General features: G+C 37.6%; 1 protein-coding gene across 3 annotated transcripts in view; it reads right to left on the bottom strand.

The window, feature by feature from the left end:
* Positions 1–17,358, bottom strand: part of SEMA6D (semaphorin 6D) — a 433,560-nt gene that overhangs the window by 408,300 nt on the left and 7,902 nt on the right. For all 3 annotated transcript variants that reach the window (XM_063345953.1, XM_063345940.1, XM_063345941.1), the window contains exon 2: positions 14,539–14,631. The gene's annotated coding sequence lies outside the window, so the exon portion shown is untranslated. The remainder of the gene's footprint in view (positions 1–14,538; positions 14,632–17,358) is intronic.

Raw genomic sequence — 17,358 nt, 5'->3', positions numbered from 1 at the left:
AGCATTTTGTTGGTATGTGGGCAGTAATCCAACAAAATAAGAGCTTTTTTCGATTGCCATGTATGTCTATTTTCTGTCCTAAACAGACCATCCATCCCATTATTCAAATGTTGTAAACAATTTTCTCGACAAGAAAAAAATTTATCATACGGCAATCAAAAATAAACTCTAATGTGCCAACTACTATCTCAGTTGAATGTGCCTTTTTCTTAACTTTGTTTTAGCTGATATAACTGACAAAAATACCCATATATTCAAACAACCTGACTGATGGAGGGACGTACACTATTGCTGCTATAGGCCCAGGAAATTTCACCTGGACAAGAATAATTACACACAAGTAGGAGGGATGCTTTCCTGGCAATGCAGAATTGCTCTGCGGTCAGTCACCTCGCTATGGCACAGCTATTCTACATAAGCATTTTTTAAAGGTCTACAAATTAAACTAAAAGAAAACTTACAGCGTAATTACTGAGGAAAAAGAAGACACAAAGGAAGGGAGGAAAGAATCTTTCTAAATGCCTGTAAACTCCTTAGGGGGCTAATCTTCAGAGAAGGGAGGCATCAGAAATCAAATTTGATGAGTAATTTTCTCAGTCCAGACAGCACTGAAACATCGTCTGACACAAACATCCAGTTAGCCCCCACTTAGGTTTAACGGTTAGATAATCATGGATCATAAGTTTAGTTTTAATAACAACCACAGAAGACACTTTATTAGCAGATTTTGCAGACTAAAAGGTTGTCATTTGTCATTATAGGTATTTTCTGGTTTAAATATTGCAGCAATTTATTTCTTTTTTTCCCCCCAGTTAATGAAGTGAAATATATCTCAGTATTCTGTCTTCATTCTGATTCTCCAATACTATGAATAGCTACTTTGACTATTTGGGAGTTTTCTGGCCTGAGCAAATCTTCTAACATATACAGCTACTAACTTGCAAGGCTTCTAAGAATCACCAGGAGTAGTATCCTCTTCAGGGCAACTGAAGAATTGCTCAGATTTCTTCTGTTTTCTTAGGCCTTCTGCAGTCAAGACAAATTCTCTGGCAAAAATGTTGATTGATAAATAGAGCATGGTGTGAAAAAAAGCAGCTATACACAAACTGCCCACATTGTTTAGCACACACATGGCACCACTAGCTCTGAAAGAAGAGGAGACCTTGCCCTAAAATAAAGCTGCTACACAGACGTTTTTGAGAGCCGGCATCAGGTGTAAAATATACAGTCCACTTGGTTTTTCTTGCATCCCCCATAGTTTTACTGTCCTTCTAAAGAGTTACATGAGGCAGAGGGCCTTTCTTGACCCATACAACAGTCACAGTCGCTGCAGTATGTATATGCTGGCAGACCCTCTGCAGCATGGAATTTTGCTTAAGCCAAAATTGTGTGGTTTGACCAGAAGTGCTTGTGGTCAGAAAGGGCATAGCAATGAAGAGGCCAACAACATTTAAGATAGGAAATGAGGTTTTAGATAAATCACTTAGCTTCTTCATGTCTCTGTTTTCTGAATAACAGTGTGTTATTATTTGCAAAACATTTTAAAGTATATCAACAAAATGGCTGACGTATATGTTCGTTACCATTGTACCAGCAGCTGCTAGGCATTATTTCAGAGGGAAAATGAGAAAGCTACTACAAATACCCACTTAAAAAATAAACATTTATTTTCTTTTGAAATTTCTCCTCAAACCTAGCATCAGTCCTGTACTGTAACTTTATTTTTCTCAATCTGAAGCTGTCTGAGAGCACAGGCGACTGGTTCAATTTAACTTGAATTTGAAACAGAATAACATTAGTGTGTTTTCCAGCTGTTTGTTCCCTTTAGAAGAAAAGCACTGTGGGTGGATGCTGTATCAGGAAGGGAGTGAAGTAGGCTGTTCCACATCAAGAACCAATTTGTGGGAAGCTCTGGTTTAACTTCAACAGCATTTTATCATTTTCTGGCATTCAAGATTTTGGTAAATGGTTTTGTAAAGTAACTGTTAAAATTAATGCACAACAATATTTCAGAAATTAATGGTGAGTACAGAGTATTAGAGTGCATATTAATTTTTAGTGTTGCTTTGCAAATATTCCTACCAAAGACCTGACAGTCAAAAAAAGATACCGATTGTGAAGTGGAACCTGTTTCAGTACCTTCTCTGATCACAAAACAAATGCCAAGCTGGCTGGCTCCCTGATGCAGCAAGGTTAGAAAATTAAATCTCTATTGAGGAGTCCATCCTTTCACACAACCATATAATTGTGGGGGAGAGCTGGTGCTTGGAAGAGATATTATTACCTTCTCTTGTTTCCATGACCATTACTGCAGTCTAAAGAAGATCTTGTGGTTCTTTCATCCTTTTGGCACACCATTAACAGGGCTCCTCTGTGGATGTGCATGATCTGCTACATAAAAAAAATCTCCCCTCTCAAGGAATCTTCACAGCGCAAGGCCGAAGAATTCCTATTCCTGTGCTTGGTTATATAGCTAGTCAGGCATCCTAGTCCAGAACGAGGCTAGAAAATTAGATCCTTAGTGCTCACATCATGCTTACTTTACTCACTGTCAGAGATAAAGTTTGGCATTTCCATGGTGGAAACAAGCAACTGCCTGAAGGACAGCTATTACCTTGCAAAAAGAGTACCTCTTCAAGCCACAGAGGTTATATAAAATTTAAAAGATCAGCAAAGCAGCTTGGCAAGGCTGTCTCCTAACAATATGGTTCAAACTCAGAATTTCAATGGCAATGATGCGACATGGGTAGCTTTTTGTTTTCCACAGTCCTGGAATTGATTTTACATTTCAAAAACAAATCACTAAAAAATTCCTTTGTTTCTGTTCAATGTCCTTCTGCCACATGATCTCTTAAGGAGATAAATTAGAAGACAGAATTTTGGCTGGCAGTTCTTATTAAACAGGTTCGACAAATACGTTTAAGCAAGTAGCAAATTCAGAGAGCTGTAAGACTGGTTCTAGGAAGTAGGCTAAAAACGATATTTGATGTGCATGTGATGCAGGCATGAATGTATGCCTAAGAAATCAGTAGGCAGATACAGTGATCAATAACCATCTAGACTCAGCAGATTTAGAAACACTTTGGCTACTACAGGGGTTGTAGGGTCCCAAGAGATCAGTATTCATTCAAATGGTGGGTCATGAAGGTGTGCCAGTTTTCACTACATATTGTTGAAAACGTGGGCCATAAGAGGTTTCCAGAGTTGCAAGGTTATCTAACAGAGAACCTGTAATTAACAAACTGCAGGGGTTTCACATTCTACATTTGAATGCAACATTTCAGAATTTGTCCTTTATTGGTTAAGGAAATCACTCATGAAAATCAGGGAAAAATGCATATTCTGAACATTTGAAAAAAATAAAGTCCATTTAAAATCGCTTTTTGCCAGATGTTCATGACCTTCAGTTCAGAATTTGCTTGTGGTTGCATTTGTGCAAGTGAAAACTACACATTCAACTCTCTATTAAAAGCTAACTTGAAAGAGTCACAAATCATTTGAACATTACATATAGGTAATATTTTAAATGTTTTATAATTCTAATATAACTGCCAAGTTTAGATTAGGATCTTATTTGTATAACATCCATTAGCAATTTTGCAGGAAAATATATTATTCTCAACCCCCAGGAAAGACTTGTGAACTTTTGGTTTTGTTCTCTAGCTGTCCATAGAGAAGCCAATAGTACTAAGTTAATTGCTTCTACTAGTCTTATTCCTTTAACCTAAGTTTACAGACCCCGTAAAATTGCTGTAGTTCAAATGCATGACAGCTAAGTCAGCTAACTGAAAAGTTATCTGCTTCACAGCTCTTGCTCAAATTAAATGGAGGTTATGTCCATACACAGATAATATGTGCTGATCTGGGCCCTTAAGCGGAGATTGAAAACAGCCCCCTAACCGCATACATGTGTGTTTTACACTAATCTCTGTATTCGGACAAAAAGCCTATCTTGAGTAATTTGTTTGCTCATAAAAATCCGTAGATATGTTCTCACTACTTGATTTGAATACTACTATTTTGGTTGCCTGTAACATTCCCACTACTAGAGAACGGTACAGCCACAGGATGACTTCTCCATACAACTCCAAAGTTGTGGACAGGCAATGGTGAGGGGAAGGTAAAAGCCTTGAAAAAGTCTGATTTTTTTCCACTGGCAGCTAGTTACTGATCCCATCAAGAAGCAGATACAGCAGACAGCTATTGTGCAAAAACTGACCAACGTGACAGCAGACTTCTCAGCTCTCTCTTGGAGTAGTGTGTCTCTAACAGCTAAGCAGTTGTCTATCAGTGCAGCTTCAGAGCTGTAGTTTCGTTTCAATTTATACTTCAGATTGAATGGTAGCGACTTTTAAATTTGTTTTGTTTTGTTTTCTTTTCTTTTTTGATAGAGAGAAACCTTAATTAGGAGAGCCTGAAATCCCTCACCAGATTGGGAATCCAGATGAGGAGACTTCTAATACCCTTACCCAGGCATTGGAGAACAAAATAAGATAACAAATTTGTCTTGTAAAGCTTCTGTCTTCAGAAGCCTTCCAAAAAGAGGCTTCACTATTAGATTACGCCCGCTGAAAGGAGAAGGTGTCTGTAATTGCTTCTTCACATTTTATATCTGCAAGTTGGGAGGGCCAGGTGCCTTTTCCGAACCAATTTTTCAGGATTAAAATAACAGTAGCTGCAAATTTATTCCGTAAACAAACCACCTCCTATTTCAAGCACTTAGAATAAAACCATTAGTGTACCTGCTTAAATCTAGCTCATTTCAAAGCACTTTCAACATACACAGGAACAAACAGCAACCTCTGCAACATTAATCATCTGGTTTCTTGGAAGATATCCTGCTTTGGAATACATCTCCTTTTGGCATTCTCTGAGTGTACTGCACTTCCTTGTGTCTCTAAAGTGAGTAGTTCAGAGATGATGAAACGCAGTTTTCATTTCTATAGGGCAAAATCTTTATACTATATAAATATATATATATAATAAATATATATATTTATATCTATATATAAAATATATAGATATAAATACTATAATATATTTATATAATCTTTCCACTACTGTACAGCAGTTCCTGCAAGAATAATTCAGAATAGCTTTCACACTGGATATATGAGCCTCGTAGTTATGTTGGAGGCCAAATGGCTACTGATACCTACTAAGACAGGATACAAATGAAGATATGTACAAATTAATGGGTTTGGTAGCAAAACTGTGATTCACAAAAAGGAGAACAACCTGTCCTGTTGTGCTGAGGGACACATACCTAGTTTCTCCACCTGTTTAGCTACATTCTATTCCCTGCTGGCGTTATGGTATATGAACCAATTGGGGATCTAGCTCTTGGCACCTGCCTACACCACTAGCTGTTGCCTCTACAGCACAAAGAGGCTGAAGAGATTTGCATGTCAAATGCCAATTTGAAATGACATAAGAAGCTTACTTGCTGAACTAGACAGAATTAGAATGTGACTTGGGTGCCCAAAGCTCAGGGACCAAAATTGCTTCTGGTTTAACTTTACTGAAGTTAGAAGGGGCATAAAGAGTTATCATTGGCCATACTCCTTTAATTAGGGTCTCCTTAAGGTTAACGCTGACATATCTTCGCTACATTACTTCATACGATTCATTTTGTCTGCTTTCTAATTTGGAGTACAGTTGGTACCAGTTGCAAGGACAGTAACAGTGGGCTGAACATGTGACAGCTGCTTTCCTCAACCCATCCCTAGATTCTGACCACCAATTTAAAATATGTCTTTATTATTACTTAAGATGCTGATATTTGTTTACTATCTTATTATCCCAACAGTTAGAAAACAAGATGTCACATAAATAATTAATGGTTCCTAAAATCTCATAATTATAATCTACTAGTACTTCTCAATGCTCTCCTCTGTCTGCTGATGCAAGCATCTGCAGGTCAAATAGTTGTCAGAAAATAGCTAATTATATCCTTTCCCACGAGGAAGAAAATCTTTAAATTTAATTAAAAGACCTTAACTCCAGTCCTGTACATTAGCGTCTTCTTTTCATGGGATCTTCTTCTTTTGACTTACAGTGATAGGCTTAACATTCATATTAGCAGTAGCTCTCATCTGTGGGTCTGCTTTTTGCCCAGCAGTGGCTGAAGGATAATTTGATCAAATGAGTCTCTCTCTCACCACCACATCTTGCTATTTCACTTCCACAAAAAAAAAATGCTAACAAACAATCTGAACTTTAAAGTTAATTTCTGCAACTTATGCCAGTGTGTCTCACATTCCAGGTAGCAGAAGTCTCACTCACAACATTTGGTTTGACATATTAATCAAGATAGTGGCAAAGGTCCCAGGAAAATCATGAAAGAAGAGTAAAAGTGTTAAGCAAAATGCTCAGCTAGAGCTGTAGTGTAGGCTGGGCTAAACAGGTTATGGAACAAAAATACTCTTCCTACTCCTTCACATGCTTCCAAAGGAAGGAAAAAATAAATCATCTTAGTATTTCAAGTTAGAATAAACAATCCTATATCTCTATAAAGTTTTTGGTTTGGTGCAATCATGCATTAATTAATAAAAGGGTGTTTAGCATCACTGATTCTTTGCTGAGAAGACAGATTTATACAGAAACCCTGAATATTAGCAAAAAGAAGTATTTAAGATGGTTCTGCAATATCCACACTTACTGTAACACCCAGATTATGAAATCGAAAAGGGAATAATTTTCCTGCAGTTCACGGTAATGACTTCAAAGTGGTCATACTATTGTTATAGAGCAGAGTTTCACCCAGTAATCTTAACTACCAAATTTCTCTTTCTTAGGGCTGTTAGATTGCCATAAGTTCTTTTATATTGTTCAAAATCGACAGCTAGCATTATATAATTGCTAACAATAGTACAAATGCAATTTTGTCCTATCATCTGTTTTGCTCTTCAGATCTATACCGACCCAGATTAAAGCAGATACTTTAGAAGCAGAGATAATAGAATATTTTCATTCAAGCCTCTTTATGGACAAGAAAATCTTCATGACAACTCTTTTTGTAAGCAATTTCCCAATTAAAAAAATTACTTGGTTTAAGAAACTAGATTTTTTTAAAACATAAAACAATGAAAGAAAACAATCCTTGAAAATGTTCATAAGCAATACTGCTTTATAACCAGATGCACTTAAAAGGAAGCAGTGGAAATATAAATTAAATCCTCTTCCTCGCTAAGGATAGCTAGCCAGAACGATCCATTTTGAAAAAAAGTTGGGCCACTATGTGAACCACTCATTACTTTCCTGGGCATGTGTGTAGAAAGACTTAGTTTTGCAAGGTGCTGAGTCACAAAAATGGCTAAACTTAGAGAACTAAACACCTGTAATCCCCAGTGGTCCAAAGCAGTTTGCTTTCAGGCAGGTTAGAAGGTCATGTTTCTTCTGCCTTCTGCTCTCGAAGATGAGTAAAAAGCTTTTTTGATACAAGAAAAGGGGACAAAGACTTCTGTCAAAGCAGCACTGAAGTATCGAGTCTACTGACATTCTTTCAGGTGACAGGTAGGAAGAATTCAACTATGTATGGTCCAACAGCGCACCTCCTACTTCTGAACTACTTTGTAGAGAAAGCTCAGGGATGTGAAACTTTTATCATAGGGCCTTCACCTTAAAGGTAAAATGACATGGCATAGGGAGAAAGTTCAGCACAGTGGAAAGAATGCTGAAAGAATAAGAGCAACCACAGTGAAAAGAGAATTTCTCTCTCTCCCAACACAGTGCGATTAATAATGGAAAGGAAGAAGGCGGCTCCCCACCTTCTATAACTCACAAGACAGACACTTAGATCAAAGTCGCTCCTGGTGTAACACTGAAATAACACTGGGGATAAAGTCAGACCATAAATCTCAATATCATAGCCTGTTATGATGATGACTAATTTATTCTAGATTGAAGACAAAGGGTTATAAAAACAAATTTATGGCCACTGTATTTATTATAATTAATTTTCTCCACAGTGAAAGCACAGTGATTTGGGAAAAAATGACCTTTTTAGAAGTGCCTAATTTAATGGCCTATTGTTGCATTATGGTGCCTGGCTGCATCCAGCATTTATGCAGTAGGAGAGCAGAGTTCTTGTGCTCAGGGAAGGGATAATTTTCATCAGTCACAGCAAATCTGGATGTTTTAACATCCAGAAGGTTGTATTTTTTTCTTTTAAATATCCTTTTTGCCTACATACAGCCAAGGTTGGACATCTCTGATGTAAAAGCAAGAATTACATCCAGACCTGCTTGCTTATTTTACATAAATGAGTGAAGTAACATTTGTTTCTTCAGCAAGTGTGGCTGCACCAAACTAACCTGGCAGGAGGACACCAATCGCTCTGCTAAGCCCCTGCTCTCAGGCCCTGAATAACCCCTGTATTCAAATAAAGGTTGATTCCTGATGAGTCCTACTGGCATCAGCACTAGCTCTGCCACTGAAAAGAAAAAAAAAAAAAAAGTATCTCACAGTGCTCAGGTGAGCAGAGGAAGATAAAGTTACAGAATTTTGTGGATTGCTTCTTTTAGTTTCCAATAACCTTGACTCCCTTTCTCCCTTCTGCTGCCCAAAAGCAGACTCTTGTTCAAGGGATTTGTGCTTTCGAATGATGATGAGATGGACTGAAAAAAAAAAAAAGAAAGAGAAACCTCTCAAAAATAGTCTTCAGACTAGTAGCTCCTTTCTTAAAACAGGCAGGAGTATGCTATAGCTAATAGCTCTGTTGAGCTCTCTATATTGAGATACTGATATATTGAGATAATATGTTGAGATACTTCTTATAACTATACATAAATGGCTATAATTTCTTTTTTAAACATTGATAAAATTATACTAAACATGTGGATTGGCTTGTAGTACTTCCTTCCTACAATCTACAGCTTATTCTTCTAAAGTGGCAATAATTTCTGGGATGTAGATGCAATTTTAATCCAATAGCACAATCCTAGTGTTTGCAGACACTGTCAAAGAGGTAGCTCACTGTAATTACTTCCTCAATCATTCCCCATGAATGAAGCACTCCAGGCAATGCTAAAACTCCGCTTAATCACTGGAAATAACATACGTTTTAAAATAAGATTGTATTAGACTGCCATCTTTATAACTAATTTTCCAATAGTTCCATTTCCTACTAAATTTCAAATTTTGCTTACATAAAGAAACCCAAAAGTATCAGGGTTTTCTATGAAGCAGAAAAGAAATGTTGCACTTTAGGAGTTTTATTAGAAGTGCTTCTGAATGAAATTATGCCATTTTTGCAATGACAGTAAGCAACCAAAATGGCTAGGGAATGGATGGATCTGAAAAATGTCAAAAGCCAGCAAACATAAAACAATTTAGATTTGATGATCACTGTCTCAAAGTAACACCTAAACCTCAGACCCTTGCTCTTTTACCTGCAAGAATCCATTGAGTGCCTGATGTTAGACCACATCACAGTCTAAATGCTGCAAAACAAGTCTGTGGAAATTATATTTCAAATAGTCAGATGCCAAACCACAAACTTCTAGGCCTCTGAAGTGTTAGTTTGTTAGAAAGTAAGATCCTAGATGTCCCAAGAAAATCATTTGAGCCAATTAACATCACTTCCATGATAGATCTTTGGCCTCAGTAAACAATAAAGATTAATCTTCGCTGTCTTTAGATACATAATCAACACCTAAAATCATCACAGTTTTTTGGTCCAAACTTCATCACTATTGTACCGCAGTATTTCCAGCTTCTTTCCTTGCCTTGAACTTAACATATATTCAGGAAAGAAATAAACACCAAACAGGACTTAAAGAAATAAAAAAAGAGCAAATAGTTCCTAGCCAGTTTTCCTCTTAAATCTATAATATACTGCTAAATCAAATATATAAAACACTATTGGCTATGCTAAAAGGCTACTAAATATCAAAAAGTTACTAAAAAGTTCTAAAAAATAAAGGAAAAATCCACGCTGCAGGTGGAAATCTTATTCAAATCTGGGTAAGAAAGAAATATTTGCTGTGCATACAGATTTGTGAGTCAGGAACCAAACTGCAAGACAGTTCTATTCACCGAGTTCTACTCCCCACCTAGTTTGATGCCAATTAATTTCCAGCTCCATTTTGCTGTTAATTAGGGCTGTTCAGAGTCCAAGTTTTTCAAGATGCAGATTGCCAGGAACCATGTGATCATGCAAATGAGGCTCTGCTATTAATGCTGCAAGTCAGGTTGGAACAAAAATAACAACAGTTTGTAAGTTTAGATTTTGAATACAGTCTTAGTAGAAACAATTAGAAGCAGATAAAGTGAAATCAAGTGGGCTTTGAATAGCAAGACAGTGCCAGTTTCCTTACCTATAGGAACTGAGAATCTGTTTTTATTAAAGACAAGGTTATCAGAAACCATATTCTTTTCCATTGAGTCGATGATGCAAACAATTAATTCGTCTCTTCTCAAGACAGGTCTTTGCCTTTCTATGAAGAGGAAATCAGAATCCAAAGTTTCGTGTTTCTTATCGACGTACTCTGTAAAGAAACCAAAGAAAATAGGGAATTGCAATTCTAAATAATAATAAAAATCTTTATATTTGGAGACAGAAACAATCAACTATGTACCATCCTCAAAAGTACTGCATTAAAGCAGGGAAATAATTTTTTTTTTCAATCAAAACCCTATGGGTTTACCTACAGATCTTTGCAATAGGAGATAAGCCTGGTTGTTCTGTGGTATCTAATAGTAAGCACCGGCTGTTAACAACGAAAATTTTCTCTGAGCACAAACCAAAGTTTGATTGCTATACTACGAAATTCATGTACTAAGTTCCGTGTCTTCTGGAAACATACCTCATTTGAACTTTGAAGAGAATCAAATGTCTGGCTTTTTTCCCCTGTCTTTCCTGAAGGAAATGACTTATGATTAGATATAAACTATTTTTACCAACTGTCCTCTCTTTATTCACCTGATCTCAGGATGAGTCTTTTGCCATTGGGCTTCTTTATGTTTTTATTGCATTTGAATTCAAAACAGTGACAGGTGAGTGCTAACCATATGGAATACGGAGATGGCTATATTGAATATTCAAAGCATTTAATTTTTTTACTTCATCCACTCTGTATTTACTTGTTAGTCAAGTTGACACTGCTTTTCAAGTCAATATGTTAAAGAGCAATTCCAGGTACTGTTCCTATCACGTTATCCCCTGACATTTTAAAAAGCTCTTCTCTTTACTATTGCCGTATTAAAAACCTAACTGAATAAATTCCAAGGACGGACACTTGCTCAAACAGATGGGAGAGAATTCAAATGTTAGACATTACAGAACATCCCTGAAGAGGGTCAAAAGCATTAAATAAGTTGCAAAATCTGACAAATATTTTTCCACTGGATGATGCTCGGTTGAGAAATCTTCCACAGTGGTGTTACAAACATAATTTGGAAGTCAACGTGTTCTCTTTTTTTCATTTAAAGCAATCAGGGCTTTAAAATGTTTTTACTGTTTGAATTCTAGTCAACAGGATTCAGGGGAAGATCCCTTTTCTGCTCTCAGTTAATAGCTTCATTTTTCTAGTTAGAAAGAGAAAAGAAAAACTACTGTGAACATATCTGTCAGAAGTCACCATGGTTATTATCATCATAAGAAAAAAAAAAAAGGAAAAAAAAAAGCAAGAGAGAAAAAAGATGATTGGCACTTGAAAATTTATAAAACCCCTCTTCCCTCCAAAGAAACAAAGAGCATTCTAAATACTCATTCTCCAAAGGCGGTATAAAGTCTTCATTAATACGTGGTCAAATCCAAGACACTCAATTGAGATTTTGGAATTCTACTCAGCAAAGCTGTTGCACGATACCATCACAAAGCAAACTGATTCAAAAGGAGATCAAATATCAACCTTGTTTTTATGGACTCTCAGAGCTCATGTAAGATGGGAACAACTGACTGAGTTTCAATGCAAGGGTTTCTTTGTGTATTTCCTTATATCCAGCCTTTCACAAGCCTGTGGGACTTATTCTCCTTTACACCCTCTCTGATCCATTCATCTACTTTTGCTTCACATCTGTCTTAAAGGAAGGATGCATCTAGTGCCAAGACTTTCATAAATAGCAGCACTTAAATCCAAGATGATCACAGTTCACACTGCTGTACTCAATGGGAGTATGTCTCTAAGGCTTTGTAACCTGTGTGTAAAAGTGTGTTTTAGGCTGAAATCTGGCATGCATGGATTTCATGAAAACAGGAATTTGTGGTTCTTTAAGAGAACAATTAGATGAAACAAGCAGTTGGTTTATGGCTAGTCAGGCAGACTGCAATCTCAGAAACACCAACTTTTCAAGTTACCATTTTTTTGCTAAGTGATTACTGTCTAGCATGCGCAACATTCATTAATAGAATTGGAGTTCATATTCATGTAGAAGGCAGCACGCCCAGGCATACTATTAATGAACAGAAGAACAGGGAGTTATAGACTTGGACTAAGTAGCACTTAAACACACAAAACAGTAGAATTACTGAAATGAGAAGTTTCCAGAAGTGAGTTGTACAGTTTTCATGTCTGGATATGATTTGCTAAAATGAGACCATAAGGTAAGCTCAGAGAAGGGGCACAGTTACTCAAAATTAGCGCTGTGTAAAACTCTAGTACGCCAGCCAGATATCTGGGGATAACTGTATGTACTTACTGTGTTGAAGGTTACAACAGTCTAGGGTATGGGAAAAAACAAGCATTCAAAAACTATCCCCAGGTGTTTCTGTAAAGTTACCTGCTCTTTCATGCTGCTGGAATAGTGCAAACGGATCTAATAGATCACAGCAACTAGTCTACTACCAGTCTGTAAGAGTGTTTTACACTATTAATTAGAATAATTCTTCAGTAACCTTATTTTAATTACATGTAAACACATTACAGAATCACAGAATCACAGAATGGCAGGGGTTGGAAGGGACCTCTGGAGATCGTCTAGTCCAACCCCCTGCCAGAGCAGGGTCACCCAGAGCAGGTTGCACAGGAATGCGTCCAGGTGGGGTTTGAATGTCTCCAGAGACGGAGACTCCACCACCTCTGTGGGCAGCCTGTGCCAGGGCTCTGCCACCCTCACAGGAAAGAAGTTCCTCCTCAAGTTTAGGTGGAACTTCCTATGCTCAAGTTTGTGCCCATTACCTCTTGTCCTTCTTTTCATATTCTAAGAGATGTTAATCTACCTACTAACTCTCACAAAAGCAAAGAAATTGTATGTTAAGGTATAAACACACAGTTACTTATGCACATAAATAAATTATATTTTAGCATAGAAGTGAATGCACCATCCTCAATATTATATTCCTTTTTTTTTTTTATTACATAGATAATACTGAAAACAAAGGGAGATCTGTAATACAATCTTTCTAAGATTTCTTCAAAACCTCCCCTTTTCCTACATGCCCTTGTGGATGACACCAGAATAACAGGGGACAAACAACAATTATAATCTCTTCATTCTGTCCCTCTAGTACCCTTGGAGTCCAGTCCTGCATTTTTTTTTACACCAGAGTGTCCCACTGAAGTCAATACAACTACTTAGGATTGTAAGTACTACTCAGCTTTCTTCTGTTGTATCTACCAAAGATATTGGTAGGATTGGATCTTTAGGCCTTAATTTAATGATCTAATTTCTATTCAGGGAAGTGTTTAAGAACATATCTCCTTTGGTGAATTACTGCATGCTCTTCACAGTATGGAACCGCTGACAATAACAGCATCCTCTTCTCTTGAGATCTGAAATGTTTCTCTCTGTAACTGCTTGCTTTATATTGCAGACACCCACCATGTACATTCCTAGTAGCTTTCTGCTTCATTCCTTGCAAGAAATACACTCAATGAGCTTTGTATGGGTAAATCAAATACACAGTATTCCACCATGACTAGAATATATGTCTCCTGGTTTCCTTTCCTCTCTTGGCCACAAACTGACATGCATTTTCTCCATTATTTTCACCTGTACTCTTATTATACCTCTGCTTCTAACACTTCTGTTGATGGTTCAATAGCCTGACTGTCCAGAAATCATTCCTGAGACATCATGCAGTGTTGATATTAGTACCTAAACAAAGAATACCTCCTTCTGCAATGTCCATCAGTTTGCATTTAATGCACTGTGAAACTCTACTGTCCTTTCCCAGAAAGGAAAATGGAGCATAACTGGAGCTTGTCAAATCTGTTTCTTATGGTCTGCCACCACTACAGGTGGTGAACAGCAGCGTTGAGCGAGAGGAACAGGGAATGGTGTACTTCTTCTGAGCTTCTTAGGAATCCTCCTGTTTGCCCACTTGGGCAACAGTACCAGCATGTGAGCATTGCTCCACCGCCTCGCTAGCGCAGAGGCAGATCCTGCGGCAGATCAGACACATGACTGACCACAGGCTTAAGTACCTGAACCACATGCTCCCGGGAATACAAACATGCTGTCTCATCTAACCTACCCAAAACCCAAGTCCACATAGACAAAAAGAAGCACACCTGCAAATGCAAAGCCTAAAAGCTATTACGTGCGTAACTGCCTTGCTTCACACAAAACCTGCCGCTGTGTCAGGACTCTGACCTGCTTGCTCTTGCTGAATCAGAATGAGAAAGGATCAGAAGCTGCCTGCTGAGCTCTGACACAAGGCTCCTCTCCTCTTGGCATCCTCCATTTCTGAAAGTTAATAAAAGAAACCCACTTATTATTTGGAAGGTAATTAGTCCTTAAAAGTGCTTTGCAAATACAGCTAATTGATTAAGTAGCCTGTACAATAGCATCAAAACACTAGTTTTAATTAACATCCTTAAAATCTGCAGTTCATGCAGAGTAAAAAAAACTTTTTTCATCAGCCAGGTGTACAAAAGAGGTAGGAAGAAATAAAAGGTACAGATTAATGTCTCTGTGAGCCTTCTATGCTAATTCTGTAGCCTTTTGCATCATCCTGTGCAAGGTTTTTATTTCATACTAAAAAAAAGCCTTTTTTTCCCCCAAAATAATTTTCTTATATTAAAAAAAAAACGCAAAACATTCTCAATCTTGGTTCCAAATCTTAATCTCACAACTCCCCTACCTTTATTTCACAGATTCCATGTCTTTAAAAGCTATGCCTGCAGGTGACACCTGCCCTACCAAGGGATTTGGAATCACCAACCATCTTACAACATCTGCAGACAGTTCAGGTCATCCCTTTCTCTGTGTGCATTTAATCAAACAGAACAGTCTTTCCTGTCTCAAACTCTCAGATACCTGTGTTTGTGATTGCTAACGTAACCAACGCTGATACGTCACACCAAAGGTGGTGTGGATTTTACCGTCATCTCATTATATAAGCCTGTTACATACTTAAAGTTCTGGGCATGAAAGAAAGTTTGTTAATTGTGTATCAGTATGAATTTATCACAAAGTGCAGCAGAGAGCCCCTAACTCATGCTCAGCAGATTACAGCTTAATCAACAACAGGGCTCAGACACTCTGGTCTCAGCATCCCAACACTGGAGGGGAGGGAAGCAAGAGAGACTGGGTTGTATTTTTCAGTCTGGAGGGTACCTCCCATCAGAAGACATACATGCAGTCTACACGCCCAAGGAGATTGTTTTGACTCTGCAGTCCAAGAAGCAGTATGAAATTTGGTATTCAAATGTGTATTTCTTCGCATGTCACAAAGGCAAAATACATAGGCTGCCAATAACACCAACCAGTCTCTTCCCGTACAGAAAAGGAAGCAATAGCAAAGGATGAACAGCACAAGAGTGTCTTTAGCTAAACTTCTACTTCCCTGATCCGTGTCTAGTTGTGTATTTGCCTGTCTGTCTCATGTAAATTACAGCAACCATGAGGCTCTATTACTGACCGAGACACTTCTCTCTACCCTGTAGTCATACTCGGTACTGGTTAGTCAAACTACATGCAGTGGAAGTGGCCTGAACAGACACAGTGCAACCCACAAGATCTAATGGATCTCAGAAACAGTTTGTTTGCTCATTAAACTTGCCTTGCATCCTGAGACTGCCCCACAACATGCAAATTAAAATGGAGATGGGCACAAGAGCTGGCAGTAGGTGATGAAAATTTGAACATCGGCACCATTGTTGTTTTGTTGTTTTGTTTTTTTTAATTACACTTTAGAAAGAAGGCATCTTACAAATAAATGAAAGTTTCTATTTTCACTCTTTGCACTAGTATTTGGAAGAACACTGAAGTTATTAATTCAGCACAATTCCTTCTGAAAGCAATAGTGTCTTTTTCACTTTTCCTTATGGGCAAAAAGTAAAATAGTAACCTACAGTAAATGCTTCTCTAGAATGAAGTCCTGCACATATTCCTCTTGAGATTTGCAGTGTATACATGAAGAGGTAGAAATGGTAATAGAGAAAATGTGCCTATATTTTCCTATACAGATTTAAATCTTTCCTTTAGAGACGTTTAAATCCTAGTAAATTGCCCCTTGCATATGAAGCTTTCTTTTTAAATCTTAAGCAAATTCCACTGCTTCTCTATTGCATAATGAAATAGCCAATCATGCTGAGGAGGTGATGTTAAGCTTGCCTGAGCTTGCAGCAATGGTTGAGAACATTTCATACTTCAGAAATGCCATAAAATCCTTCATCACAAAAATTCAATTTTTTATAATCCCCAGGAGTCTCTAGGCTGTATCTAACATTAAACCCCCCAAACAAGAAACCAAGCCCAGACATGTTCACCTCCCATTCCAGCCTCCACCCTCATTTAGCTCTTTAAAACAAATATATTTCTTTGGTTTTTTTCTTCATTGTTTTGTTTGAAACCTATCCCAGTGGGAAATATATACATGCATACAATATATGAAATTTATCCCTTTCTCTTCTGTAAATGGATATCTAGTCCCAGTTTTGCCTAGGAAATAATTAATAGAGGATCAAGCTTTGTCTTCTAGGTTGTCTAAAAAAGGAGCCTTTTTAAAAAACAGCATTCTGTTTTTTTTAAACAGAATAAATTAGGTAAGAACAGGTTATTCTATGTGTAATAGTCACTCCAAACAGCTATCACTGAAGTGCCTAAGGTGTGATAGTTTATCTCAGATGTATTCACCTTAATTGCCTTACAATAGCTTTTCCTACCATGTATCACTCCATTCTGACAAGCAGCGCATACAATTGTCGTTGCAATTTTGCTGCTATGAGAGCCCATGCTCAATTCCTAGGAACATGATGTATTTAAAAGGCATGTAGATGTGGCACTTGGGGACATAGTTTAGCGGTTGACTTGGCAGTGCTAGGTTTACGGTTGGACTCGATGATCTTAAAGGTCTTTTCCAACCTAAATGATTCTATGATTCTATGTTTGTCTTTGTCTACGCAATCCTAGAGCACATGAAGTGAATAAACGCGTATGAAGAATAGCATCGACTCTGAAGACTTGAAC

This window comes from Chroicocephalus ridibundus, chromosome 9 (genome assembly GCF_963924245.1).
Source record: "Chroicocephalus ridibundus chromosome 9, bChrRid1.1, whole genome shotgun sequence".
Lineage (NCBI taxonomy): Eukaryota > Metazoa > Chordata > Aves > Charadriiformes > Laridae > Chroicocephalus > Chroicocephalus ridibundus.
This window is presented reverse-complemented; position numbering and strand designations above follow the sequence as displayed.